This window comes from Rhinoderma darwinii (assembly GCF_050947455.1).
Source record: "Rhinoderma darwinii isolate aRhiDar2 chromosome 9 unlocalized genomic scaffold, aRhiDar2.hap1 SUPER_9_unloc_1, whole genome shotgun sequence".
NCBI lineage: Eukaryota > Metazoa > Chordata > Amphibia > Anura > Rhinodermatidae > Rhinoderma > Rhinoderma darwinii.
Genome location: NW_027461827.1, coordinates 103,918 through 131,379, shown reverse-complemented (window position 1 = coordinate 131,379; position 27,462 = coordinate 103,918). Strand labels below are relative to the sequence as shown.

The following is a 27,462-nucleotide window of genomic DNA, read 5'->3' as shown; positions in this document are numbered from 1 at the left end:
AGACAGAGCATGCTGCGGACACCAAATTCCGCTCCGCAGCCTATGCTCCGCAGCGGAATTTTACGCCTCGTCTAAACGAACACTGCTAAATTAAAGTGTAAGTCAATGGACAAACGGCACCGCTGCGGATTAACGCTGCGGAGTGTCCGCAGCAAAATTTTAGTGAAATTCCGCCACGTGTGAACCCAGCCTAACTGATGTAAATTATAGCAGAAATCTATATGTATAGTGCGGCCCAGATTTATCTCTGGGGGGCGTAACAAGGCAAAGGTCCGTGCCAGACCCATACCTCCCCCCAATCAGACTGTATGCCCCCCCAATCAGACAATAAAATAAATTGTAAAAATTTACTTTAACTGTACAGCAGGCCTTGGCACGTAGAAAGTACTGATGACAGGCCGCGTTGCAGCTAAAAGATGCGACACATTTATTAAGAGTCGTTCGCCTGTTAATAAATGTGTTGCATCTTACTCCAGCAAACTGTTTAATAGGACTGGTGTATGAAACGCCAGTATTAAAGGGGATGTGTCGCTAGGAATTTATTTTTTTTTTTTTCAGTTAAACAGTTAGTATATAAGTGATTACACATTGTTTTAATTTTTTTAATTTTTTCACAATTCAGGAAATATTATAAATTAGATTCTAATTTATAACATTTCCATGTGCTGGTCACTAGAGGGAGCAAATCCCAAAATTGCAGCATTGGCATGTGGTAAAGCAACCTCATTGCCTTATGCTGCAAATTTGGAGTAGGCACACTCGCTCTGCCCCAGCACACACCAGTAAACATACCTACCAACTTTCAAGTATCTAATCTAAGTAGTCTCTGCCCACACATACCCGGTTCAGACCACTCAGTATTATGTTCCCATAGGACCCCCCACACAGTGTAATGACAAATAGCTGCCCCCATACAGTTTAATGCCCCCTTAGCTGCCCCTAGTACCAGTGCGCTGATATAAAGCGCCAGTGCCCATATAGATAGTGTCACACACAGTGCCCATGTAGATGGTGCCACACACCCCAGGGATTCCACTCCAGGAGGAGCCCCTGCTGTCACTCTCCATATATGGACAGTAACGTAAGGCATTCCCTATAGGAGCAGAATCCCTGTCCAGAGCGTCGGCCACACTGTGGCCAGGGATCGCACTCCAGGAGGAGACCTTGATGTAATTGTACATATATGGACAGTGACGACAGGCAGGGCCGCACCTGCCATTAGGCGAGGTGAGGCAGCGGCCTCAGGCGGCGCCACCGAGCTAAAAACGGGGGGCGGCATATTGTGGCAGGGCCAGGGGGGATGCGTGGGGAAGGCAGGGGAGAGTACTTTACCTAGTAGACGTGCAGCACGATAGGCGCACGTCTGCTAGTACACTCCCCCTCTGTGACGCTGCACGCGCCGCGAGAGAGGAGCATAGGGAACCTGGAGGACTTCGGGAGGAGAGGCCGAACGCTCTCTCCTGAAGAAAAGAAAAGCAGCTGGTAAGTAATGAGTTGAGGACAGGAGGCTGAGGTGTTGATAAAGACTAGAGCGGCAGAGTGCCAATTACTGCGCTCAGCCTCCTGCCCTCACTAATTTAAAAGTGATGGGCTGCTACCATACTGACAAGAGGGGGGCATCTGACTGACTGCATTGGGCAGCCTTAGATGTGTGCGACATGGTGCTGCATCCTCCCACCATGTAGGGGGCGCAACTGTGCAGGCCGTGCTTTGGACTCTATATTCTCTGCTCCAAGTTACACACACTGAGGAAGCAGAGGAAGCAAGTGCAGAGCCGAGGAGGAAGCTCCGCCCACAGTCCGACCTGCAAGAAACCTGTGCAGCTGGAGAGATGGTAAGTTCCTGTGAGTGTGTATATATGTATACATGCCTTGTGTCTGACTGTCTGTCTATGTGTGTGTATATATGTGTCTCTATATGTATACATGCTTTGTCTGTCTGTGTGTGTGTGTGTGTGTGTGTGTGTGTGTGTGTGTGTGTGTGTATATATGTGTCTGTATATGTATACATGCCTTGTGTCTGTCTGTCTATGTGTGTGTATATATGTGTCTCTATATGTATACATGCTTTGTCTGTATGTGTGTGTGTGTGTATATATATATATATATATATATATATATATATGTCTGTATATGTATACATGCCTTGTGTCTGTCTGTCTGTATGTGTCTGTATGTGTGTGTACATGTGTCTGTATATGTATACATGCCTTGTGTCTGTCTGTATGTGTGTGTGTGTATATATGTGTCGGTATATGTATACATGCCTTGTGTCTGTATGTGTGTGTGTGTGTGTGTATATGTGTCTGTATATGTATACATGCCTTGGGTCTGTATGTGTGTGTGTGTGTGTATATGTGTCTGTATATGTATACATGCCTTGGGTCTGTCTATGTGTGTATATATGTGTTGGTATGTGTGTACATGCCTTGTGTCTGTCTGTCTGTATATATGTCTATCTGTGTATATATGTGTCTGTATATGTATACATGCCTTGGGTCCGTCTATGTGTGTATATATGTGTTGGTATGTGTATACATGCCTTGTGTCTCTCTGTCTGTCTGTCTGTATATGTGTGTGTGTGTGTTTATATATATATGTGTCTGTATATGTTAACATGCTTTATGTCTGTGTGTGTGTGTGTGTGTGTGTGTGTATGTATGTGTATATATATATATATATATATATATGTGTATATTTGCCTGTATTTGTAGAGGGCAGCAATACAGTCCCCCGCACAGTGCGCCATCCAACCTAAGGCCGGCCGCTAGTATAATTTAAAAAAAACAGACATAGGATTTTTTTTTTAATTGAAATAAAAACTCCCCCGCACAACCCTCTTTCACCATTTTATTAAAAAAAAAAACGTACATTATCGAAGTAGTCCAACTAATCCATGACTAAGGCTGGGTTCACACGACCTATTTTCAGGCGTAAACGAGGCGTATTATGCCTCGTTTTACGTCTGAAAATAAGGCTACAATACGTCGGCAAACATCTGCCCATTCATTTGAATGGGTTTGCCGACGTACTGTGCCGACGACCTATCATTTACGCGTCGTCGTTTGAAAGCTGTCAAACGACGATGCGTAAAATGACTGTCTCGTCAAAAGAGGTGCAGGACACTTCTTTGGACGTTTTTGGAGCCGTTTTCTCATAGACTCCAATGAAAACAGCTCCAAAAACGGACGTAAAAAACGCCGCAAAAAACGCGAGTTGCTCAAAAAAGTCTGAAAATCAGGGGCTGTTTTCCCTTGAAAACAGCTCGGTATTTTCAGACGTTTTTGGTCACTACGTGTGCACATACCCTTAGTCTAAATGGTCCAGCCGAACATAGCAAAAAAAATAAAAGTTAGCAGTATTACAAATATAAAACCTATACTTTTTTATACTCCCCTGCGCCACAATAGAAACTAGAGGTCAAGGAAAAATAATTTCCCTTCATGTAACTCTGCTTCCTGTCAACTGAAAAGTTAGCCGCCAGAGGGAAAAAATGTTTCCCCATTGTGGAGTACAAGAAAGTCTAATTCCCAGGTGGGGCTTTCTTGTACTCATCGGGAAACATTTTTACTTCTGACAGATGATTTTTCCGTTAACAGGTGACAGAGTTCAATAGGGGGGGGTGTTAGGGGGAGGAGGGGGTAAAATATGGTCTGTTCACAGGTTGTGTTTTTTCCACCCCTGCCCTAGATTTCAATCCTACATCCGCCCCTGTGTGCAGAATATCACAAGTTCACAACAGAGCTTGCAGAGGAGAAGCGCACGCCCCTGCGGACCACGATACAGAGAGCGCGTCTAACAAGTGAGTATGGCAACTCTGCACCTCTCCTCGGCCTCCACATGTTATTGGATGAGAGGAGGAGGAGAAGGGCGGACTGTGGCTGATAACATTCACTACTGGTATATATTTATATCTGCGGTATATTCACTGCTGGTATATATTTATATCTGCGGTATATACACTGCTGCTATATATGGATCAGAGCGGTATATTCACTGCTGCTATATATGGATCTGTGCGGTATATTCACTGCTGCTATATATGGATCAGAGCGGTATATACACTGCTGCTATATATGGATCTGTACGGTATATTCACTGCTGCTATATATGGATCAGAGCGGTATATTCACTGCTGCTATATATGGATCTGTGCGGTATATTCACTGCTGCTATATATGGATCTGTGCGGCATATACACTGCTGCTATATATGGATCTGTGCGGTATATACACTGCTGCTATATATTTATATGTGCGGTATATACACTGCTGCTATATATGGATCTGTGCGGTATATACACTGCTGGTATATATGGATCTGTGCGGTATATACACTGCTGCTATATATGGATCTGTGCGGTATATACACTGCTGCTATATATTTATATGTGCGGTATATTCACTGCTGCTATATATGGATCAGAGCGGTATATACACTGCTGCTATATATGGATCTGTGCGGTATATTCACTGCTGCTATATATGGATCTGTGCGGTATATTCACTGCTGGTATATATTTATATGTGCGGTATATTCACTGCTGCTATATATGGATCAGAGCGGTATATTCACTGCTGGTATATATTTATATTTGCGGTATATTCACTGCTGCTATATATGGATCTGTGCGGTATATACACTGCTGCTATATATGGATCTGTGCGGTATATACACTGCTGCTATATATGGATCTGTGCGGTATATTCACTGCTGCTATATATGGATCTGTGCGGTATATTCACTGCTGCTATATATGGATCTGTGCGGTATATACACTGCTGGTATATATTTATATCTGCGGTATATTCACTGCTGCTATATATGGATCAGAGCGGTATATTCACTGCTGCTATATATGGATCAGAGCGGTATATACACTGCTGCTGTATATACGCCGATCTGCTGCAATAGGAGATAGGGGTTGCAAAATCTGGTGACAGAGCCTCTTTAAGACCTGGATTAGAAAAATAAAAAGGAGACACGGCGCCACATAGTGCAATAAAGCGAGGGAGTATATTGAGCAATATGACCAACAAGAAAATTGCTCACCTTATAGAATGGATACCAGTAGGTATCACAAAAGCATGAAGCTGCAGCCAGGTCCGTACACATGCAAAAAGTTTTGCTCTCAAGGTAAATAATTGAGATGATTCAGGAAAAAGGACCACCGGCGCTGCTATATAGGATGTCGAGGCAATGAAATAAATAAATCAAGCTGGCCTGATGAAGACGCCGGTCCGGCGTCGAAACGCGTAGCCCTGTCTTTACAAATAAATATTATTTATTTATTTCATTGCCTCGACATCCTATATAGCAGCGCCGGTGGTCCTTTTTCCTGAATCATCTCAATTCTTTAAGACCTGAACATGCAGTGAATAGTTTTCAGATTATATTACTGGCTCGATGATCACATTCATTCCTAGTCTGGTCTGTGCAGTTTCGGTTTACAAATATTACGGATTGGTAGTACAGATCCAATAGACGTGGACAGAAAGCAAGTGCAGCATGCGTTACTATACTGACTGTAAAGTGCCGCATGTGTTACTATACTGACTGTAAAGTGCCGCATGTGTTACTATACTGACTGTAAAGTGCCGCATGTGTTACTATACTGACTGTAAAGTGCAGCGTGCGTTACTATACTGACTGTAAAGTGCCGCATGTGTTACTATACTGACTGTAAAGAGCAGCATGTGTTACTATACTGACTGTAAAGTGCCGCATGTGTTACTATACTGACTGTAAAGTGCCGCATGTGTTACTATACTGACTGTAAAGTGCCGCATGTGTTACTATACTGACTGTAAAGTGCCGCATGTGTTACTATACTGACTGTAAAGTGCCGCATGTGTTACTATACTGACTGTAAAGTGCCGCATGTGTTACTATACTGACTGTAAAGTGCTGCATGTGTTACTATACTGACTGTAAAGTGCTGCATGTGTTACTATACTGACTGTAAAGAGCAGCGTGCGTTACTATACTGACTGTAAAGTGCAGCATGCGTTACTATACTGACTGTAAAGTGCCGCATGTGTTACTATACTGACTGTAAAGTGCCGCATGTGTTACTATACTGACTGTAAAGTGCCGCATGAGTTCCTATACTGACTGTAAAGTGCAGCATGTGTTACTATACTGACTGTAAAGTGCAGCATGTGTTACTATACTGACTGTAAAGTGCCGCATGTGTTACTATACTGACTGTAAAGTGCAGCATGCGTTACTATACTGACTGTAAAGTGCCGCATGAGTTCCTATACTGACTGTAAAGTGCCGCATGTGTTACTATACTGACTGTAAAGTGCCGCATGTGTTCCTATACTGACTGTAAAGTGCTGCATGTGTTACTATACTGACTGTAAAGTGCTGCATGTGTTAATATACTGACTGTAAAGTGCCGCATGTGTTACTATACTGACTGTAAAGTGCTGCATGTGTTAATATACTGACTGTAAAGTGCCGCATGTGTTACTATACAGACTGTAAAGTGCCGCATGTGTTACTATACTGACTGTAAAGTGCCGCATGTGTTCCTATACTGACTGTAAGGTGCCGCATGTGTTCCTATACTGACTGTAAAGTGCCGCATGTGTTACTATACTGACTGTAAAGTGCCGCATGTGTTCCTATACTGACTGTAAGGTGCCGCATGTGTTCCTATACTGACTGTAAAGTGCCGCATGTGTTACTATACTGACTGTAAAGTGCAGCATGCGTTACTATACTGACTGTAAAGTGCCGCATGTGTTACTATACTGACTGTAAAGTGCAGCATGCGTTACTATACTGACTGTAAAGTGCCGCATGTATTACTATACTGACTGTAAAGTGCCGCATGTGTTACTATACTGACTGTAAAGTGCCGCATGTGTTACTATACTGACTGTAAAGTGCCGCATGTGTTACTATACTGACTGTAAAGTGGCACATGTATTACTATACTGACTGTAAAGTGCCGCATGTGTTACTATACACACTGTAAAGTGCCGCATGTGTTACTATACTGACTGTAAAGTGCCACATGTATTACTATACTGACTGTAAAGTGCCGCATGTGTTACTATACTGACTGTAAAGTGCCGCATGTGTTACTATACTGACTGTAAAGTGCCGCATGTGTTACTATACTGACTGTAAAGTGCCGCATGTGTTACTATACTGACTGTAAAGTGCAGCATGCGTTACTATACTGACTGTAAAGTGCCGCATGTGTTACTATACTGACTGTAAAGTGCAGCATGCGTTACTATACTGACTGTAAAGTGCCGCATGTATTACTATACTGACTGTAAAGTGCCGCATGTGTTACTATACTGACTGTAAAGTGCCGCATGTGTTACTATACTGACTGTAAAGTGCCGCGTGCGTTACTATACTGACTGTAAAGTGCCGCATGTGTTACTATACTGACTGTAAAGAGCCGCATGTGTTACTATACTGACTGTAAAGTGCCGCATGTATTACTATACTGACTGTAAAGAGCCGCATGTGTTACTATACTGACTGTAAAGTGCTGCATGTGTTACTATACTGACTGTAAAGTGCCGCATGTGTTACTATACTGACTGTAAAGTGCCGCATGCGTTACTATACTGACTGTAAAGTGCAGCGCGCGTTACTATACTGACTGTAAAGAGCAGCATGTGTTACTATACTGACTGTAAAGTGCAGCATGTGTTACTATACTGACTGTAAAGTGCAGCGTGCGTTTCTATACTGACTGTAAAGTGCCGCATGTGTTACTATACTGACTGTAAAGTGCCGCATGTGTTACTATACTGACTGTAAAGTGCCGCATGTGTTACTATACTGACTGTAAAGAGCCATTAAAGGAGCCCTGACACAAGTTTGAACACTGACATTGTTCTTTCATTTTTGTGTTTGAATTTTGGATACACGTTGCCCTGGTCATTTTACTAGTATTTATAGCTGGGGCAATATAGGGATATTTACTACACAATTGCCTGTAGCATTATGAGACCTTGCAGTTTATAACAATGATGTTCAATAAGGGCCTGTTCACATCACCGTTCGATTCCGTTCCGTTCCGTAGTCGACTCCGCTATTGATTCCGTCGGAAAACCGGAAACCAGCCGGAATGGTGACGAACGGAAGCCATTAGCGATGTTTCCATCAACATTGAGATCAATGGTGACTGAAAGGGAAGCTGTGCTGTCACTTTCACTTTCCGTTGCGGGGTTCACCCGACAGAACCTCGGAACAGAAGCGAACGGTGATGTGAACAGGCCCTAATGTATTTTTTTGTTCACACAGCTTTAATTTTTTTGTTTCGTTTTACAAGTTGCTTCTTACTTACAATTTTTTTTTTTTTTGTGTGGAGGGGGGGGGGGGGGGCGCCATTTCCATTTTCGCCTCAGGCAGCAGAAAAGCTAGAGTCGGCCCTGGCCCCAGAGGTATCAAAGCAATGGAAAACCACCAGAAGTGACCCCATTTTGGAAACTACACCTCTCAAGGAATTCATTTATGGTTGTTTTTACCATTTAGACTGCACAGTTTTTTCACAGCACCTATTTGAATTGGGCTGTGAAATAAAAAAAATTAAATTTTTTCCAATAACATGTAATTTTTTATCATAATTTCTTATTTTCACAGGGAACAAAATACACCATTTTGTTGCCCAATTTCTACTAAGTGCAGCAATACCCCATTTGTGGAGATAAACTGCCGTTTGAGCCCATGGGAGGCCTCAGAAGGGAAGGAGCGCTGTGTGTTCTTTGGAGTCCAGATTTTGCTGGTTTGGTTTTTGGGTGCCATGTCGCATTTGCAGAGCCCCAGAGGTATCAAAGCAATGGAAACCCACCAGAAGTGACCCCATTTTGGAAACTACACCCCTCAAGGAATTAAATGATGGGTTATGTGACCATTTAGACCCCCATAGTTTCTTCACAGAACTTATTTGAATTGGGCTGGGAATTTAAAAAAATATAATTTTTTCCAATAATATGTTTTTTTTAGCTCAAAATATATTATTTTCACAAGAAATAAAATACCCAATTTTGTTGCCCAATTTGTCCTGAGTGCGGCAATGCCCAATTTGTGGTGATAAACTGACATTTGGGCTCATGGGAGGGCTCAGAAGGAAAGGACCACCATTTGGTCTACTGGGGATTTTCTGGTGCAAAGTCATGTATGCAGAAGCCCCTGAGGTACCAGTACAGTTGAAACCTCTGAGAAGTGACCAATTTTAAAAACTACACCCTTAAGGCATTCATCTAGAGGTGTAGTGAGCATTTTTACCGGGACATACACCCCATAAACTGTAATGTGGGTTCTCACGGATATGGCAATACCCTCAATGTGGCTGTTATCAGCTGCCTGGGCACACGGCAGGGCTCAGAAGGGAAAGATAAGGGGGATAATCTGTGCGGAGTGCATCAGGGTAAGTAAAACTGGGGTAGATTAAAAATCAAGTGATGTATGATACATTTTGAAGCACTCTTTCATACGGAGCCTTAGTTTTTCGGGACACGTCACATTGATATATTGTGTCATCCCTTATCCCCCTCTTATAGCAGACTTTGTACCTCTTTTGACTTTTTCCTTTCTTGCCAGTTTGGGGAACTTCTCCTGGAAAGTGTTGCCCTGGTACGATGCGTGTGGCCTTGCTTCCAGAAGTACTGGGTGTCCCCCCTTCTTGGTCCCTAAAAATTTGTTTCTTGATAACCACCTCTTGAAATTCCAGGAAAGTTCCCGTCTGGCCTGTACATGGATGTAGCACGTACGCATTGTACAATGCCATCTGTATGATGTGCACGGCCAGCTTCTCATACCACACCGCATGGCACAGTAGGGCTTCAGGACTTGATCTGACAAGTCCACCCCTCCCATGTACCTATTGTAGTCCAGGATGCAGTCTGGTTTGGGGGTCTCTGTACTGGTACCTCGTACAGGTACATGGGTACTGGTGTGGCATCTCTCTTGTCTTGTACTTGACACACAATCTGTTGCTGCTAGATTGTGCCCTGCTCTCACCCCTTCTGAGTGTTTGCCCTGCAGAGTCTTAGGGAGGCCTCTCAGATTTGTTCTAGCAGTGCCGCATGCCGCCGGACTTCTGGAAGCGAGGCACTTGAAGAGTGGGACGCTGGTATAAAAATTATCCAGGTAGAGGTGGTAACCCTGGTCCAGCAGTGGGTGCACCAAATCCCACACAATTTTTGCATAACTCCCAGTAAGGGGGGGGGGGGGGCATTCTGGGGGCTGAATACTGGTGCCCTTCCCTTCATGTATCCTAAATCTGTAGGTATACCCTGATGCACTCACACAGCTTACACATCTTCACGCCATACCTTGCCCTCTTACCCGGCAGGTACTCGAGGAATTGAAGCCTCCCTTTAAAATGTACCAAGGACTCATCAATAGAAATACACTTCTCGGGGGTGTATGCTTGGGAAAACCGGGCACTGAAACGGTCTAATAGGGGTCTCCGTTTATACAAACGGTCAAAACTGGGGTCATCTTGGAGTAGCCAATGCTCATTAGGATTTATTTTTTTTTAGGTTCCAGTTCAGTTCTGATGTTGCTTTGAGGGGCCTATATATTAGACACCCCATTTTAGAAACTAGACCCCTCAAAGTATTCACAACAGCATTTAGAAAGTTTATGAACACTTTAGGTGTTTCACAGGAATTTAGAGCAAAGTAGAGGTGAAATTGACATATTTATTTTTGTCAGAAAATCATTTTTATACCTTTTTTTTCTATAACACAAAAGGTTTTACCAGAGAAACCTCAATATTTATTGCCCAGATTCTGCAGTTTTGAGAAATATCCCACATGTGGCCCTCGGGCGGTAATGAACTGAAGCACCGGCCTCCGAAGCAATAAAATAGTGGATTTTGAGGCCTCTTTTTTATTAGGCACCATGTCCGGTTTGAAGAGGTCTTGTGGTGCCAAAACAGCGGAATCCCCCAAAAATGACCCCATTTTGGATACTAGACCCCTTGAGGAATCCATTGTAGTTTTCTTGGGGTGCATGCGGCTTTTGGATCAGTTTTTATTCTATTTTTAGTGGGCGCGGTGACTAAAAAACAGCAATTCTACTATTGTTTTTTTATTCTATTTTTTTTACAGCGTTCACCGTGCGCTATAAATGACATATTCACTTTATTCTGCGGGGCGATACGATTACGGCGATGCCAGATGTTTATAGTTTTTTTTTATGTCTTATGGCGTTTGCACAATAAAATATGTTTTGTAAAAAATCATTCACTTTTTGTGTTACCTTATTCTAAGAGCCAGAACTTTTATATTTTTCCATCAATAAAGCCGTGCGAGGACTTATTTTTTGCGTAACGAACTGTAGTTTCGATCAGTACCATTTTTCGGTACATGCGACTTTTTGATCTCTTTTTATTCCATTTTTTGGGAGGTGAAGTGACCAAACAATTGTGATTCTGGTACGGTTTATTATTATTTTCTTTTCGGCGTTCACCACGCGGGATAAATAATGAAATCATTTTGTAGTTCAGGCCGTTACGGACGCGGCGATACCAATTATGTATAGTTTATTTGTTTATTTATCTATTTTTATTAATAATAAAGGACTGATAAGGTAAAAAGGGGGATTTTTACTTTTATTACTTTTGCATCTTTTATTTTCTTATTTTTACACATCTTTTTTGTACTTTTTTTTAACTTTATTACTTTGTCCCACTAGGGGACTTGAGGGCAGGAGGTCCTGATCGCTATTCTAATAAACTGCACTACATGCGTAGTGCAGTGTATTAGAGCTGTCATCTACTCACTGACAGCAAGCATAGTGGGTCCTGACTTTGTCGATGGCATAGCCGGACGCCATTGTTTGGTGTCCGGTTGCCATAGTTACAATCGCCGGCCGCTATCGTGTAGCAGGCCGGCGATTGTAGCTTAACCCCTAAAAAGCCGCGATCCCTATTGAACGCGGCTTTTAAGGGGTTAATCAGCGGGGACACAGCGATCGGTCGCCGCTGTAGGAGCTGCGGCAGCTGCTGTACGACACAGCAGCTGTCACAGCTCTTGTATGTGTCGGGAGGACGGCCGAAATGGCCGTTACTCCCGAGACGTACTATTAGGTCATGGAGCGCGAACGATACAGCTACCATGACCTAATAGTACGTCCAGGAGCGGGAAGGGGTTAAGGACATTCACAGTGCAACGAAATACCACATTGCCCTCATAATAAATGACAGCCACAGTGTCTCCATACCAGTGCCAACCACAGTGCTCCCACAGCAGTGCCAAGTACAGTGTTCCCATAACAGTGCCAACCACAGTGCTCCCATAACACTGCCATCCAGTGCTCCCATAAAAGTGCCAACGAGTGCTCCCATAACTGCCGCTTTCCACGATTGCATTGCGGGGGGGCGTGATGAGCTGTTAGAGGGGGTCGCCCCCTCTTTCTAACGATTTAAATGCTGTGGTCGCTATTGACCGCGGCATTTAACGAGTTAAACAAGCGGGATCGTGCACGAGTGTCATATACATATACACCGGCATCGTATGGAGCGGGTTCACTCCGTGAGCCTGTTCCATACTTCCCCTTCCCGACTTTGGCGTATGGATACGTCAAATGTCGGGAAGGGGTTAAACTTCATGTTGGTTCCTGATTTATTCGTCCTTGTCTACCAAGGTGCCTTCCTGCCGGGACGTATGAGATTCCCATCTTGACAGGGAAGGGTTAAAGAAGTTGTCCAGGATTAGAAAAACATGGCTGCTTTCTTCCAAAAACAGCGCCACACTTGTCCATGGGTCGTGCCTGGTATTGCAGCTCAGCTTCATTGTAGTAAAAGAGGCAGGGCTGCAATAACACACACAACCTGTGGGCAGGTATGGCAGGTATGACTCAAAAAGTGATCGCAGCATATTCCATGTTAAAGGAATACCCTTATTTTGGAAAACGAGGCGTAAAAAAACGCCCCGTTGGAACAGAACGCCGTATTTCCCATTGAAATCAATGGGCAGATGTTTGCAGGCGTTCTTCCATTTTTTTCAGGCATTTTTCGATGCGTAAACGCCCCAAAATACGCCTGAAAACACTCCGTGTGATCATACCCTGATTGCAGAAGAGGCTGTTCTTCATGAGACAAACCTTAAGGAGGCGCTGTCACCACATTATAAGTGGTCTATCTTGTACATGATGTGATCGCCCACTTGGTCATATAGTAAAACACGCCCAGTTGTCCATTGAGAGACTCATTAGCATAAAGCTAATATAGGTCATAGCTCCGTCAGAAATGATCGTTTTTCTAAATAAAAAAACACTGCTGTGATCCACATTACAGCGCCGATCACATCACGTACAATATAGGCCACTTATAACGTGGTGACAGAGCCTCTTTAAGCTCTTTATTTCGGCCTTTCTTCTTGGAGGTTCTCAATTCTCACAAATGAAGGGGTTGTCCAGGTTTTGAGGAAATAAAACAGAGACTGGCGGGAGACCACAGGGTCATCGGCGCTGGAGCAGCGGGGAATTTCCAGGGGACTATGGGCTTTTTTTTATTTTACCATACACGCAGCTGTCCAATTTTTTGGGGTGCATATAAATGTCAGTCATGAGGTGTCGTAAAGAAGAGAAACGTCACAAGTCATTTATTATGTACAATGTTCCTCATGACACTAATAATAAATCTCTTCCAATATCTCCGCTCACTGGTAATGGCAGTTGTAATATTTCCTATACGAGCTCCTGGGTGGCTCATGGCAACGCTGCTCTGTTGTCATGGTTATTACCGGCTTCAGCTGCGGCCTAGTAGAGGACAGCGGGGGATCTCCAGAACGGCGCCATTCAGGTGACATATCGGGGGCAGGTAGAGCGCCATAACTCTGATCAGAAGCCGACATCTCAGTGTTAGAGGGTAAATCAGACGTCCGGTGACTATAACAAGAAGACGCCAGGACATGTCCACAGGGGAGATAATAAAAGCGCTGGATTATGGGGACACTCCTGCAGGAGAGCGGTTTTATCTTATCTGGATCTGAGTGAAGCTGCACAAGGACCTGCGATCCCTCCATTTCTGCAGACGCCGGAGCTTCAGGACCTCCCAGTGACGTCACTATTCAGCAGTTCAATGATTCTGGGGGTGACAATCACTCCATGGAAACGAGGACGAGGGGACGGCAGCAGCGTCCAGACCAGAGGACCGAGCAGCCCCTCCATCAAGTCCTCCCGTGTGACAGACCCTCCTGCTTCTGCATTAGGAGGCAGGAGACGTCAGTACAGCAAACGGCCGAGCCCTGAACAGAAAGACGTCACCCAGATACCGCAGCGGAGGATTCAGGAGCGCTGGGAAGTCTTCATCTGTGGCCGGAGGTTTCCTGTAAGACAGGTGAGAGCGGGGGTGGAGCTTCACACCTGTCCGCCCACTGGTTTACCCACAATTCTCCTTGTCTTTACCCCTCTCACCTGCTCACTTATAGGGTCTGTCTGCTTTATACACCCCCTGTCCATATACTCTATTACACCACATGGCCGTCATTACACAGAGCAGCCCCCCCTCCCCCGCAGCCACGCCGTATATATGTTGTGTATATAATGTTCATATGTCTACAGGTTGTGTGTTAATATAAATATAGAGTGTAATTCCTTTAATCCGGCATCCAATAATACAGACACTCTGATAATTCAGCACTTGTTTCTAGCACAGAACTGCAATATAAACCCACAAATCAAGGAGCACTGTGTGTGGGGATCCCCCAATTATTATACTGGAGCAGGATCATGTAATACCCAAGTCTCCACCAAAAGTAAACAATGGAGGTTGAGAGCCAAAGGGGCTCTAACCATTTGTCAGTACAGGGCCCAGATACTACTAATGGCCGCTCTGGGTCTGGGGTCTTAATTGAATTTGGGGTCTAGTCAGGGGTCTGAATATATTCAGGTGTCTGGTCTAGAGACAGTATTAATATCAGGTTCTGAATTAATTTAGGGTTCTGGTCTGGGGTCTGAATTTAATTTTGGAGGCTGACATCTGACAGATTTTTATCCAATGTAAGTAAAAAAAATGTACATTACTATTCAATGACAGCAAGAAGAGATCTTAAAATCGTAAGGAAATAATACAGAAAGTATATTGAAAAATTTTATATCTTTCCTTTATACAAAAAATAATTTTTATTTGCAGAAACTGGAATAGCCCTTTAACCCTTTGAGGACCAGACTGATTTCCGTTTTTATGCTTTTTTTTTCCGCCCTGCCTTCCAAGAGTAATAACTTTTTTATTTTTTCGTTGACACGGCCATGTGTGGGTTTAATTTTTATGGGACAAGTTGTACTTTCTAATGGTGCTATTTAACCCCTTCCCGAATTTGTCGTAAGTATACGACATGGAAAGCCAGTGCTTCCCGCAAAATGTCGTATACTTACGCCAAATGTTTGGCACCGGCTCAGAAGCTGAGTCGGTGCCATCATCCCCGGATGTCAGCTGTATCTGACAGCTGACATCCTGCTGTAACGGCGGGACCGTAGTTAACTTCGATCCCCCACATTGTCCCCTTAAATGCAGCCGTCAAAAGCGATGGCTACATTAAAGGTGTTTGCATCTCATCGACACCCCAGCAATGAAATCGCTGGGGTGTCGGTGGCTGCAATGGCAACCGGAGGCCTAATAGCGGCCTCCCGGTGTGCGTAGCACGGAAAACTTCCAGCCTCCGCCCGGAGGCGTGGCCTGAAAGGCTTCCGTAGCTGCCGGCAAGATGGCGCCGGCTCAGGAGATGAGCCGGAGCCATCAGCGGTGGATATCAGCTTTATGTTACAGCTGACATCCACATGTAACGGCAGGAACTGGAGCTAGCGCTGATCCCTGCCATTAACCCCTCAGATGCAGCGATCAGATCCGATCGCTGGATCTTTGTGGTTGCTAGCAGATCGGCAGCTGTGCCCTGCAATCGCACAACTGCCGACTGCTACTATGACACCAGGAGACCTAACAATGGCCTCCTGTTTGCCATTACGGAAGCCGATTAGGCCCCGCTCGGAGGCGAAGCCTAATTGGCTTGCTGTCAGTGAATGACTGACAGATCTAATACATTGCACTACGTAGGTATTAGAAAAAAAAATCTGACAGTTGGACCTTCAAGTCCCCTATCGGGACTAAAGTAAAGTGTAAAAAAAGTTGTAAAAAATATAATAAAAGTTTTAAGTAATAAAATAAAACACAATCGCCCTTTTTCCCTTATCAAGTCCTTTATTATTGAAAAAAATAAATAAAGCATACATATTTGGTTCTCACAACTTGGCGACAGAAAAAATTTATTTTATTGTGCAAAAAGTTGTAAAACATAAAAAAGTGCCATAAATTAGGTATTGCCGGAATCGTACCGACCCGCAGAATAAAGTTAACATGTAATTTATAACGCATGGTGAACACTGTATAAAAAAACCCTAAAAAAACTATGGCAGAATTGCTGTTTCTTGGTCACCTGGCCTCTCAAAAAATAGGATAAAAGGTGATCATAAAGTCGCATGTACCCCAAAATGGTACCAATAATAACTACAGCTTGTCCCTCAAAAAAACAGCCCTCATACCACTACGTCTATGAAAAAAATAAATTTAGTTATGGCTCCAATAAGTCAGGAAATAAAAACATGCAGTTGTGCAGATCAGAGGGGAACATTTCATCTGTTTCAAGATACGATTTATCAGGGCCCTCAAATTATTGAACCATGAAGGGGGGACCCAAACATATCTGCTAGAAGCGAGGGTGCCCATATTATACCAGGACAACACTTCCCAGCAAAATTCCACAAACTGCAAAGGTGCGGAGTGTGGACCAAAGGGGGATAAGAAAGGACGCCATATATGAGTGCGACACGGGCCTGTGCAGAAAGGATGGCTTCACTGCGTAACACACATCTATGGATCATTTTATTGGTTTTTTACCCCATTATTATGCCACCTGACTATGCCCCTGATGTACTCTGCCCAGCTTACATGTACCCCCACATTATAAATGGAAACACCAGTAATACTCAAACAAAACTACTACCAATAAAATCTACGCTTCAAAAGCCAAATGGCGCTCCCACCCATCTGAGCCCTACAGTGTGCCCAAACAGCAGTTTACTTCCACATATATGGCGCCGCCATACCCGGGAGAACCCTTTTAACAATTTTTGGGGTGTGTGTCTACAGTGTCCTAAGCTGGGCACGACATACTTGCCACTGAATTGGCAATTCTGGGGAAAAAATTTAATTTTTACTTTGCACCATACGCAGCACATTTATTTATGGAAAAAACCTGTGGGGTGAAAATGCTCACTACACCCCTTACTAAATGCCTCGAGGGGTGTAGTTTCTAAAATGGGGTCACTTCTGGGGGGTTTATTTTATTATTACCCATCTGAGCCTCTGCAATTGTGAACCAATTCTGTGTAAATCGCCAAATTAGGCCTCAATTTCGCATGGTACTCTCGCAATGAGCCCTGTCAAATGTCCAGGCCAAGGATTAGGGCCCCATGTAGGGTGATTCTAAAACCGGGAAACACAGCATAATAATTAGAGCGCGGTCTTGTTATGGTGGCACAAGCTGGGCACCACATATTGGCATATCTATGGAAAATATCCAATTTTCACTCTGCAATATCGAGTGCACACTAATTTATGCAAAACAGCTGCAGAGTTAACATGCTCACTACACCACTATGTAAATGCATTGAGGGGTGTAGTTTCCAAAATGGGGATCACTTTTGGGGGGGTTTCCACTGTTTTGGTCCCACAGGGGTTTTGCAAATGCGACATAACGACCAGAAACCAATCCAGCAAAATCTGTACTCCGAAAGCTAAATTGTGCTCCTTCCCTTCTGAGCCCTGCTGTGTGCCCAAAAATGAGTTTATAACCACATATGGGGTATTGCCGTAGTCGGGAGAAATTGCTTAACAAATTTTGGGTTCTTTTTCTACTTTATTTTTTGAGAAAATGAAAATTTTTGAGCTAAAGCTACGTCTTATTGGGAAAAAAAATGTAATTTTTATTTTCACTGCCCAATTCAAATAAAATCTTTGAAACAGCTGTGGGGTCAAAATGCTCACTACACCCCTAGATTAATTCCTGAAGGGGTGTAGTATCACAAATGGAGTCACTTTTGGGTAGTTTCCACTGCAAAATCTGGGCTCCAAAAGCGAAATGCCGCTCCTTCTCTTCTGTTCCTTGCCATGTGCCCAAACAGCAGTTTGTGACCACAAATGGGGTATTGCCGTACTCAGGAGAAATTGCTTTACAAATATTGGGGGGGGGGGGTTCTTTTTTTCCTTTATTTGTTGAGAAAATTAAAAATGTTGACCTAAAGCTACATCTTATTGATGAAAAAGGATTGTTTTTATTTTCACTGCCCAATTCTAATAAATTCTATGAAACACCTGTGGGGGTCAAAATGATCACCACACACGTAGATCTTCAAGGGGTGTAGTTTCCAAAATGGGGTCACTTTTTTGGCGTTTTCATTGTTTTGTCCCCTCAAGGGCTCTGAAAATGTGTCCTGGCCATTCCTGCTAAATTTGAGCTCCAAAAGCCAAATGGAGTTCTTTCCCTTCTAAGCCTTGCCGTGTGTCCAAACAGCAATTTATTGCCACATGTGGGGTATTGTTTTACTCTAGAGAAATTGCTTTACAAATTTTGCAGTGCTTTTTCTCCTTTAATCCTTGTGGAAATGAGAAAAAATTAGCTAAACCTACATTTTCTTTGAAAGAATATAGATTTTCATTTTCACGGCCTACTTCCAATAATTTCTGCAAAAAACCTGCAGTGTCAAAATGCTCACTATACCCCTATATAATTTCCTCAAGGGGTGCAGTTTCCAAAATGGGGCCACTTGTGGGGGGTTTCCACTGTTTTGGTCCCTCAGGGGCTTTGCAAATGCGACATGGCCTCCGCAAACCATTCCTGCTAAATTTGAGCTCCAAAAGTCAAATAGCGCTCTTTCCCTTCTAAGCCCTGCTATGTGTCCAAACAGACGTTTATGACCACATGTGGAGTATTCTTTTACTCGGGAGAAATCGCTCTACAAATGTTGCGGTGCTTTTTCTCCTTTAGTCCTTTTGGAAATACAAAAAAATTTGCTAAACCTACATTTTATTTGAAAGAATGTAGATTTTCATTTTCACAGCCTACTTCCAAGAAATTTCTGCAAAAAAACTGTCTTGTCAAATTTCTCACTATACCCCTAAATAAATTCCTTCGAGGGGTGTAGTTTCTCAAATGGGGTCACTTTTGGGGGGTTTCCACTGTTTTGGTACCACAAGAGCCCTTCAAAACTGACGTGAAGCCTAAAATATATTCTAATAAAAAGGAGACCCCAAAATCCTCTAGTTGCTCCTTTGCTTCTGAGGCCGGTGCTTCAGTCCATTAGCACACTAGGACCACATGTGAGATATTTCCTAAAACTGCAGAACCTGGGCAATAAATATTGAGTTGCGTTTCTCTGGTTAAACTTTGTGTTACAAAAAAAATGGATTAAAAATTAATTTCTGCAACAACAAAAAATTTAGTTTGTAAATTTCACCTCTACTTTTGTTTAATTCCTGTGAAACGTCTAAAGGGTTAAGAAACTTTCTAAATGCTGTTTTGAATACTTTGAGGGGTGAAGTTTTTAAAATGGGGTGACTTTTTGGTGGTTTCTAAGATCTAAGGACCTCACAGCCGCTTCACAACTGTGCTGGCCCCTGTAAAAATAGCCTTTTGAAATTTTCTTGAAAATGTGAGAAATTGCTGCTAAAGTTCTAAGCCTTGTAATATCCTAGAAAAATATAAGGATGTTCAAAAAACGAGGCCAATCTAAAGTAGACATATGGGGGATGTTAATTAGCATTGATTAGTGTGTGGTATTACTATCTGCAGGCAGATACATTTAAATTTAGAAAAATGCTAATTTTTGCAATTTTTCGTTACATTTTGGTGTTTTACACATTTAAATACTGTATGTATCGAGCAAATTTTGCCAGTAACATAAAGTCCAATGTGTCATGAGAAAACAATCTCAGAATCGCTTGGATAGGTTAAAGCATTCCGAAGTTATTACCACATAAAGGGAAACATGTCAGATTTGAAAAATGAGGCTCTGTCAGGAAGGTCAAAAGTGGCTAAAGAGGGAAGGGGTTAATATTATGTGTGATGTACTGGGAAGCTGGAATTTTTTTTTTAGAATGGAGTGGAATTGGAAAAAAACAGCAGGCCGGCATTTTCTTATGGATTTCGTTTTTACGGTGTTCACTGTACAGTGAAAGTGACGTGTTACCTTTATTCTGAGGGTCAGTGCGATCGCGGTGATACCAAATTTATATAGTTTTTGTTATGTTTTATTACCTTTAAAAAAAATACAAAGTTTGAAAAAAATATTTGCGCCATATTGTGACCCCCATAATAACGTTTTTATATTTCTGTGTACAGGGCTGTGTAAGGCGTCTTTTTGTACGTGGAAAGATGTGGTTTTTATTGATACCATTTTGGGGAATATCGGGCATTTCAAACACTTCATTAAATTTTGTGGGCGGTTGTAGTGGCAAAAAAATAGCGATTCAGACATTTATTTTTTTTCACGCTACGGTGTTCACCATATTGGATAAATATTTTTATATTATTATAGTTTGGGTATTTTCGGACGCAGGGATACCTAATGTGTTTATGTTTATTTTTATATTGTGATCTAGGGAATTATTTTTATTGTTTTTTAGCCCCTCTAGGGGATTTGTACCTGCGATCATTGGATCGCTTGTGCCATAGACTGCAATATCACAGTATTGCAGTCTATGGTGAAATCAGTACTTTGTTATTGAGACCTGCCACAGGCAGGTCCTAATAGCAATCTTCCTATAGCAGGGCTGGGAGCGTTCACAAGGCGGCCAGCTGCTAGAGGAACACACCGGCTCCCACCATCTTGCCGCGTGTGAGCCGGTGTTACACAGCAGAGACCCAGCGGCTATGACGCCCACTCTGCTTCTGAGCAGGCGCCATATTTAAATACCCTTTCCTTTACATAAATAGCCAGTGCAGCGACAGGAAAGGGTTAACAGGAAATAACTAAGAAGCAAAACGTTCTTCTTTTCTGCCTCCCTTCAGCCCCCGTAGCATTGATTTTATCATATCTCTATATAAATAGTAAATCTGTCTAGTTATGAAGTGATATGTCACCTCACCATACTGTAGCGTTACATTACTAAGCAGTCTTGCCATTCAGGAGTGTGGACAATTTGGGTGACAACAGTTGTCTGGGTTTTCTCTGGGCAGATATACAGAAGTGTCCTTCCTTAAAGAGGCTCTGTCACCAGATTTTGCAACCCCTATCTGCTATTGCAGCAGATCGGCGCTGCAATGTAGATTACAGTAACGTTTTTATTTTTAAAAAAACGAGCATTTTTGGCCAAGTTATGACCATTTTTGTATTTATGCAAATGAGGCTTGCAAAAGTACAACTGGGCGTGTTTACAGTAAAAGTACAACTGGGCGTGTATTATGTGTGTTACAACTGGGCGTGTATTATGTGTGTTACATCTGGGCGTTTTTACTTCTTTTACTAGCTGGGCGTTAGGAATGGGAGTGTATGATGCTGACGAATCAGCATCATCCACTTCTCTTCGTTACCACCCAGCTTCTGGCAGTGCAGACACACAGCGTGTTCTCGAGAGATCACGCTGTGACGTCACTCACTTCCTGCCCCAGGTCCTGCATCGTGTCGGCCACATCGGCACCAGAGGCTACAGTTGATTCTGCAGCAGCATCAGCGTTTGCAGGTAAGTAGCTACATCGACTTACCTGCAAACGCCGATGCTGCTGCAGAATCAACTGTAGCCTCTGGTGCCGATGTGTCCTCGCTCGTCCGACACGATGCAGGACCTGGGGCAGGAAGTGAGTGACGACACAGCGTGATCTCTCGAGAACACGCTGTGTCTGCACTGCCAGAAGCTGGGCGTTGTGAAGAGAAGTGGATGATACTTCTCGTCAGAACGCCCAGCTAGTAAAAGTAGTAAACACGCCCAGATGTAACACACATAATACACGCCCCGATGTAACACATAATACACGCCCAGTTGGACTTTAGAAAGCCTCATTTGCATAAATACAAAAGTGGTCATAACTTGGTCAAAAATGCTCGTTTTTTAAAAATAAAAACGTTACTGTAATCTACATTGCAGCGCCGATCTGCTGCAATAGCAGATAGGGATTGCAAAATCTGGTGACAGAGCCTCTTTAACTTATGTCTTCGGCCCCATGCAAACGACCGTATTTTTCATCCGTAATTACGGACCCATTCATTTCTATTGGCCACGGACACCTTTTTGTATTTTTGCTGAAAAAATGATAGAACCTGCCACTCTCCCATAGAAGCCTATGGGCGCTTCCGTATATATGGACGGCTACGGATGTGTATGCATAAACCATCCGTATTTACAGAAGCGTTGCTAAGCAACATGTTAGTGACATCATTTGCAGCCTCCCTTTTTTTTACGTATACGTATATACGGATCAAATACGGATGCACTACAGACCGTATTTGCGGATATCGTTCCATATATATACGGATGACTACGGATTCGTATTTACCGACAGTATTTACGGATAGATGAAAATACGGTCATGTGCATGGGGCCTAACCCGAGATATATGGCGCGAGATGTTAAACGAAGATGTAAAAGAAAGTATTTACTCAGACGGATGCCATATGTCGCCCATAGACTCCCATGTTAAAAACAAGTGTATGTTGCTTTTTTTTGCTAGATGGCACGAGATTGTATTGAATTGGTATTATGATACATTGTATAACTTGATGCAAGTTAAGGGTTAACACATCTGTAAGGCCCAGTTCACACAAAGTTTTTTTATGCGGAAACCGTATCAGATTTAGTGTAAAAAAAAGTCCCAAACCACCTCCCATTGATTTCAATGGGAGGCGGAGGCGTTTTTTTCCGCGGCGGCTTTCAGCCGCTTGTGTTACAAAAAAGCGGCATACTCTTTCTTTCCGCCGTTTTTTACCCGAAAAATGCAGCGAAAAAGGCCACGAAAATAGCGGCAAGAATTTGCAGGCAGATTTTCCATTCCAGAATGAATTTTGAGGCAGATTTTTCTGCCTGCAAAAAAACTCTGTGTAAACGGGGTCTAACTGAGAATTATTATTTTTATTTACAATCTATTTACAGTTTTTTCTTCCCTTTTTAGAGATGACGTGTCTTCATATGATGTCATCAGTCCTACTCCTATGTGGTGAACAGGTAAGTTACAAGAGGTAGGTGACTATTTAATATGAATGTATTGTCTGCGTTATTCACATAGAGTATATATGTATACTGCTACACATGGCCCGACGTGTTGCACCCATAAAATGGCGTAATCAGGAAAGATTGGTGACATATTTAGGAATGAATGACTCTCTTTTATGGACAGTTGTAGACACATGAAGGATTTTTGTGGGAATGATCTTCTACATGGGGAATAATGCCGGGGTTGCAGATATCTTGTAATGTCTGCCCCTTACATGAAGAGAGTCTCTATAGTGAGACATATGAGAATGCGTGTACGATTGGGAGCAGATCCCATCTACAGCCCCCATATCCTTCCAAATCACTTTACTGCATCATGGGAAATACCTATTTTTGTTGGCAGCTTTGCCCATGAAGGAACTTTATGCTTTAGGTTGGGGCTACATGGGAATTTCTAATCATGTGCAACACAAATGACTACTAGTACTACAGGGGCTCAGCAAATGTGACATGGCGCCCAGAAACCATTCCAAAATCCAAATGGTGCTCCTTCCATTCTGATCCCTACCGTGTGTCCAAACAGATGTTTATGACCACATGTGGGGTATTGTTTTACTCGGGAGAAATTGCTTTACAAATGCTTTTTCTCCTTAAGTCCTTGTGGAAATGAAAAAAAATTAGCTAAACCTACATTTTCTTTGAAAAAATGTAGATTTTCATTTTTACGGCCTACTTCCAATAAGTTCTGTAAAACGCCTGTAGGGTCAAACTGCTCACTGTACCCCTAGATAATTTCCTCATGGGGTGTAGTTTCCAAAATGGGGTCACTTGTTGGGGGTTTCCACTGTTTTGTCCCCTCAGGGGCTTTGCAATTGAGACATGGCCTCCGCAAACCATTCCTGCTAAATTTGAGCTCCAAGAGCCAAATGGCGCTCTTTCCCTTCTCAGCCCTGCCGTGTGTCCAAACAACCGTTTATTACCACATGTGGGGTATTGTTTTACTCGGGAGAAATTGCTCCACAAATGTTGTGGTAAAAAATGTAGATTTTAATTTTCATGGCTTAGTTCCAAAAATGTTTGCAAAAAAACTGGCGGCTCAAAATGCTTGCTAAACCCCTAAATAAATTCCTTGAGGGGTGTAGTTTCCCAAATGGGGTCACTTTTGGGGAGTTTCCACTGTTTTAGTTCCACAAGACCTCTTCAAAGCTGACATGGTGCCTAAAATATATTCTAATAAAAAGGAGGCCCAAAATCCACTAGGTGCTAATTTGCTTCTGAGGCCGGTGCTTCAGTCCTTTATCACACTAGAGCTACATGTGGGATATTTCCTAAAACTGCAGAACCTGGGAAATAAATATTAAGTTGTATTTCTCTGGTAAAACCTTCTGTGGTACAAAAAAAATGGATTCAAATTGAATTTCTGGAAAAAAATAATGAACTTTGTAAATTTCACCTCTAGTTTGCCTTAATTCCTGCGAAATGTCTAAAGGGTTAAGAAACTTTCTAAATGCTGTTTTGAATACTTTGAGGGGTGCAGTTTTTAAAATGGGGTGACTTATTGGGGGTTTCTAATATATAAGGACCTCAAAGCCACTTCACAGCTGAACTGGCCCCTGTAAAAATAGCCTTTTGAAATTTTCTTGAAAATGTGAGAAATTGCTGCTAAGTTTCTAAGCCTTGTAACGTCCTAGAAAAATAAAAGGATTTTCAAAAACAGAGGCCAATCTAAAGTAGACATATGGGGGATGTTAATTAGCAACATTTTTGTGTGTTATAACTGCCTGTCTTACAAGCAGATACATTCAAATTGAGAAAAATGCACATTTTGGTGTTTTTCACAATTAAATACTGAATGTATCGGGGAAATTTTGCCAGTAACATAAAGTCCAATGTGTCACGAGAAAACAACCTCAGAATCGCTTGGATAGGTAAAAGCATTCTGGAGTTATTACCACATAATTGAAACATGTCAGCTTTGAAAAATGAGGCTCTGTCAGGAAGGTCAAAAGTGGCCACAGCGGGAGGGGGTTAAAGAGGCTCTGTCACCACATTATAAGTGCCCAATCTCATACATTAGGAGATCGGCGCTGTAATGTAGGTGACAGTAATGCTTTCTATTTTTAAAAAAACGATCTATTTTCACCACTTTATTAGCGATTTTAGATTTATGCTAATGAGTGTCTTAATGCCCAAGTGGGCGTGTTTTTACTTCAGACCAAGTGGGCGTTGTACAGAGGAGTGTATGACGCTGACCAATCAGCGTCATGCACTCCTCTCCATTCATTTAGGCAGCGCATAGGGATCCTTTTAGATCGCTATGTGCTGTCTTATACTAACACATTAACAATACCGAAGACAGTTTTGACAGTGAATAGACATTCCACGGGATGTCTATTCACAATCCCTGCACTTCGTTAATGTGTCTATGGTAGTTACAGTAGAGCACAGCGTAATCTCGCGAGATTACGCTGTAGATGAAAGGTTACAACGAGATGTTGCCCTAGAAAAGGGCCAAAACAAAGAGAGCCCTAAAGAGGCCAAATAAATGGTACCCAAATGAGGACCATAGAAATGGTTCCTGAGTAAGAACTATATAAATAGTGGCCGAGGACCACTGAAATGGTGCCTGCGTGTGGCCAAAAACAGATGATGCCCTAGAAAAGGGCCAAAACAAAGAGAGCCCTAGAGAGGCCAAATAAATGGTACCTAGATGGAGACCATAGAAATGGTTCCCGAGTAAGGACTATATAAATAGTGCCCGAGGACCACTGAAATGGTGCCTGCGTGTGGCCAAAAACAGATGCCCTAGAAAAGGGTCAAAACAAATAGAGCCCTAAAGAGGCCAAAATAAATGGTACCCAAATGAGGACCATAGAAATGGTGCCCGAGAAAGGACCATATAAATAGTGCCCGAGGACCACTGAAATGGTGCCTGCGTGTGGCCAAAAACAGATGATGCCCTAGAAAAGGGCCAAAACAAAGAGAGCCCTAAAGAGGCCAAATAAATGGTACCTAGATGAAGACCATAGAAATGGTTCCTGAGTAAGGACTATATAAATAGTGCCCGAGGACCACTGAAATGGTGCCTGCGTGTGGCCAAAAACAGATGCCCTAGAAAAGGGTCAAAACAAATAGAGCCCTAAAGAGGCCAAAATAAATGGTACCCAAATGAGGACCATAGAAATGGTGCCCGAGAAAGGACCATATAAATAGTGCCCGAGGACCACTGAAATCGTGCCTGCGTGTGGCCAAAAACAGATGCCCTAGAAAAGGGTCAAAACAAATAGAGCCCTAAAGAGGCCAAAATAAATGGTACCCAAATGAGGACCATAGAAATGGTGCCCGAGAAAGGACTATATAAATAGTGCCCGAGGACCACTGAAATGGTGCCTGCGTGTGGCCAAAAACAGATGATGCCCTAGAAAAGGGCCAAAACAAAGAGAGCCCTAAAGAGGCCAAATAAATGGTACCTAGATGAAGACCATAGAAATGGTTCCTGAGAAAGGACTATATAAATAGTGCCCGAGGACCACTGAAATGGTGCCTGCGTGTGGCCAAAAACAGATGCCCTAGAAAAGGGTCAAAACAAATAGAGCCCTAAAGAGGCCAAAATAAATGGTACCCAAATGAGGACCATAGAAATGGTGCCCGAGAAAGGACCATATAAATAGTGCCCGAGGACCACTGAAATGGTGCCTGCCTGTGGCCAAAAACAGATGATGCCCTAGAAAAGGGCCAAAACAAAGAGAGCCCTAAAGAGGCAAAATAAATGGTACCTAGATGAAGACCATAGAAATGGTTCCCGAGTAAGGACTATATAAATAGTGCCCGAGGACCACTGAAATGGTGCCTGCGTGGGGCTAAAAACAGATGCCCTAGAAAAGGGTCAGAGCACATAGAGCCCTAAAGAGGCTAAAATAAATGGTAATGGATGAGTATAATATAGTGAGTGTGGGTAGGTTTGTGTAAAATGGAAGTGTGTTATTTAGTGAGTGCAAAGAAGTATATAATAGATGAGTGTAAATTAGTGAGTTTGGGTAGGTAGGTATATAATCGATGAGTGTAATATAGTGAGTGCAGATAGGTAGGTATATATTGGATGAGTGTAATATAGTGAGTGCAGATCGGTAGGTATATAATGGATGAGTGTTATATAGTGAGTGCAGGTAGGAAGGTAGGTATGTAATGGATGTGTGCAATATAGTAAGTGTGGGTTAGTAGGTGTATGTCACGTAGTGATGGAGGTATGTGGTGGTGGCCAGGAGCCAGAGGACG

At 42.8% G+C, this 27,462-nt stretch overlaps 1 long non-coding RNA gene across 1 annotated transcript; it reads left to right on the top strand.

The window, feature by feature from the left end:
• The first annotated feature begins 1,516 nt into the window (after positions 1-1,516).
• On the top strand, positions 1,517-25,767 carry LOC142697924 (uncharacterized). The gene is made up of 3 exons (XR_012865613.1): positions 1,517-1,834; positions 3,690-3,801; positions 23,147-25,767. It is a non-coding gene; the product is annotated as an uncharacterized LOC142697924 (long non-coding RNA).
• Positions 25,768-27,462: the final 1,695 nt, after the last annotated feature.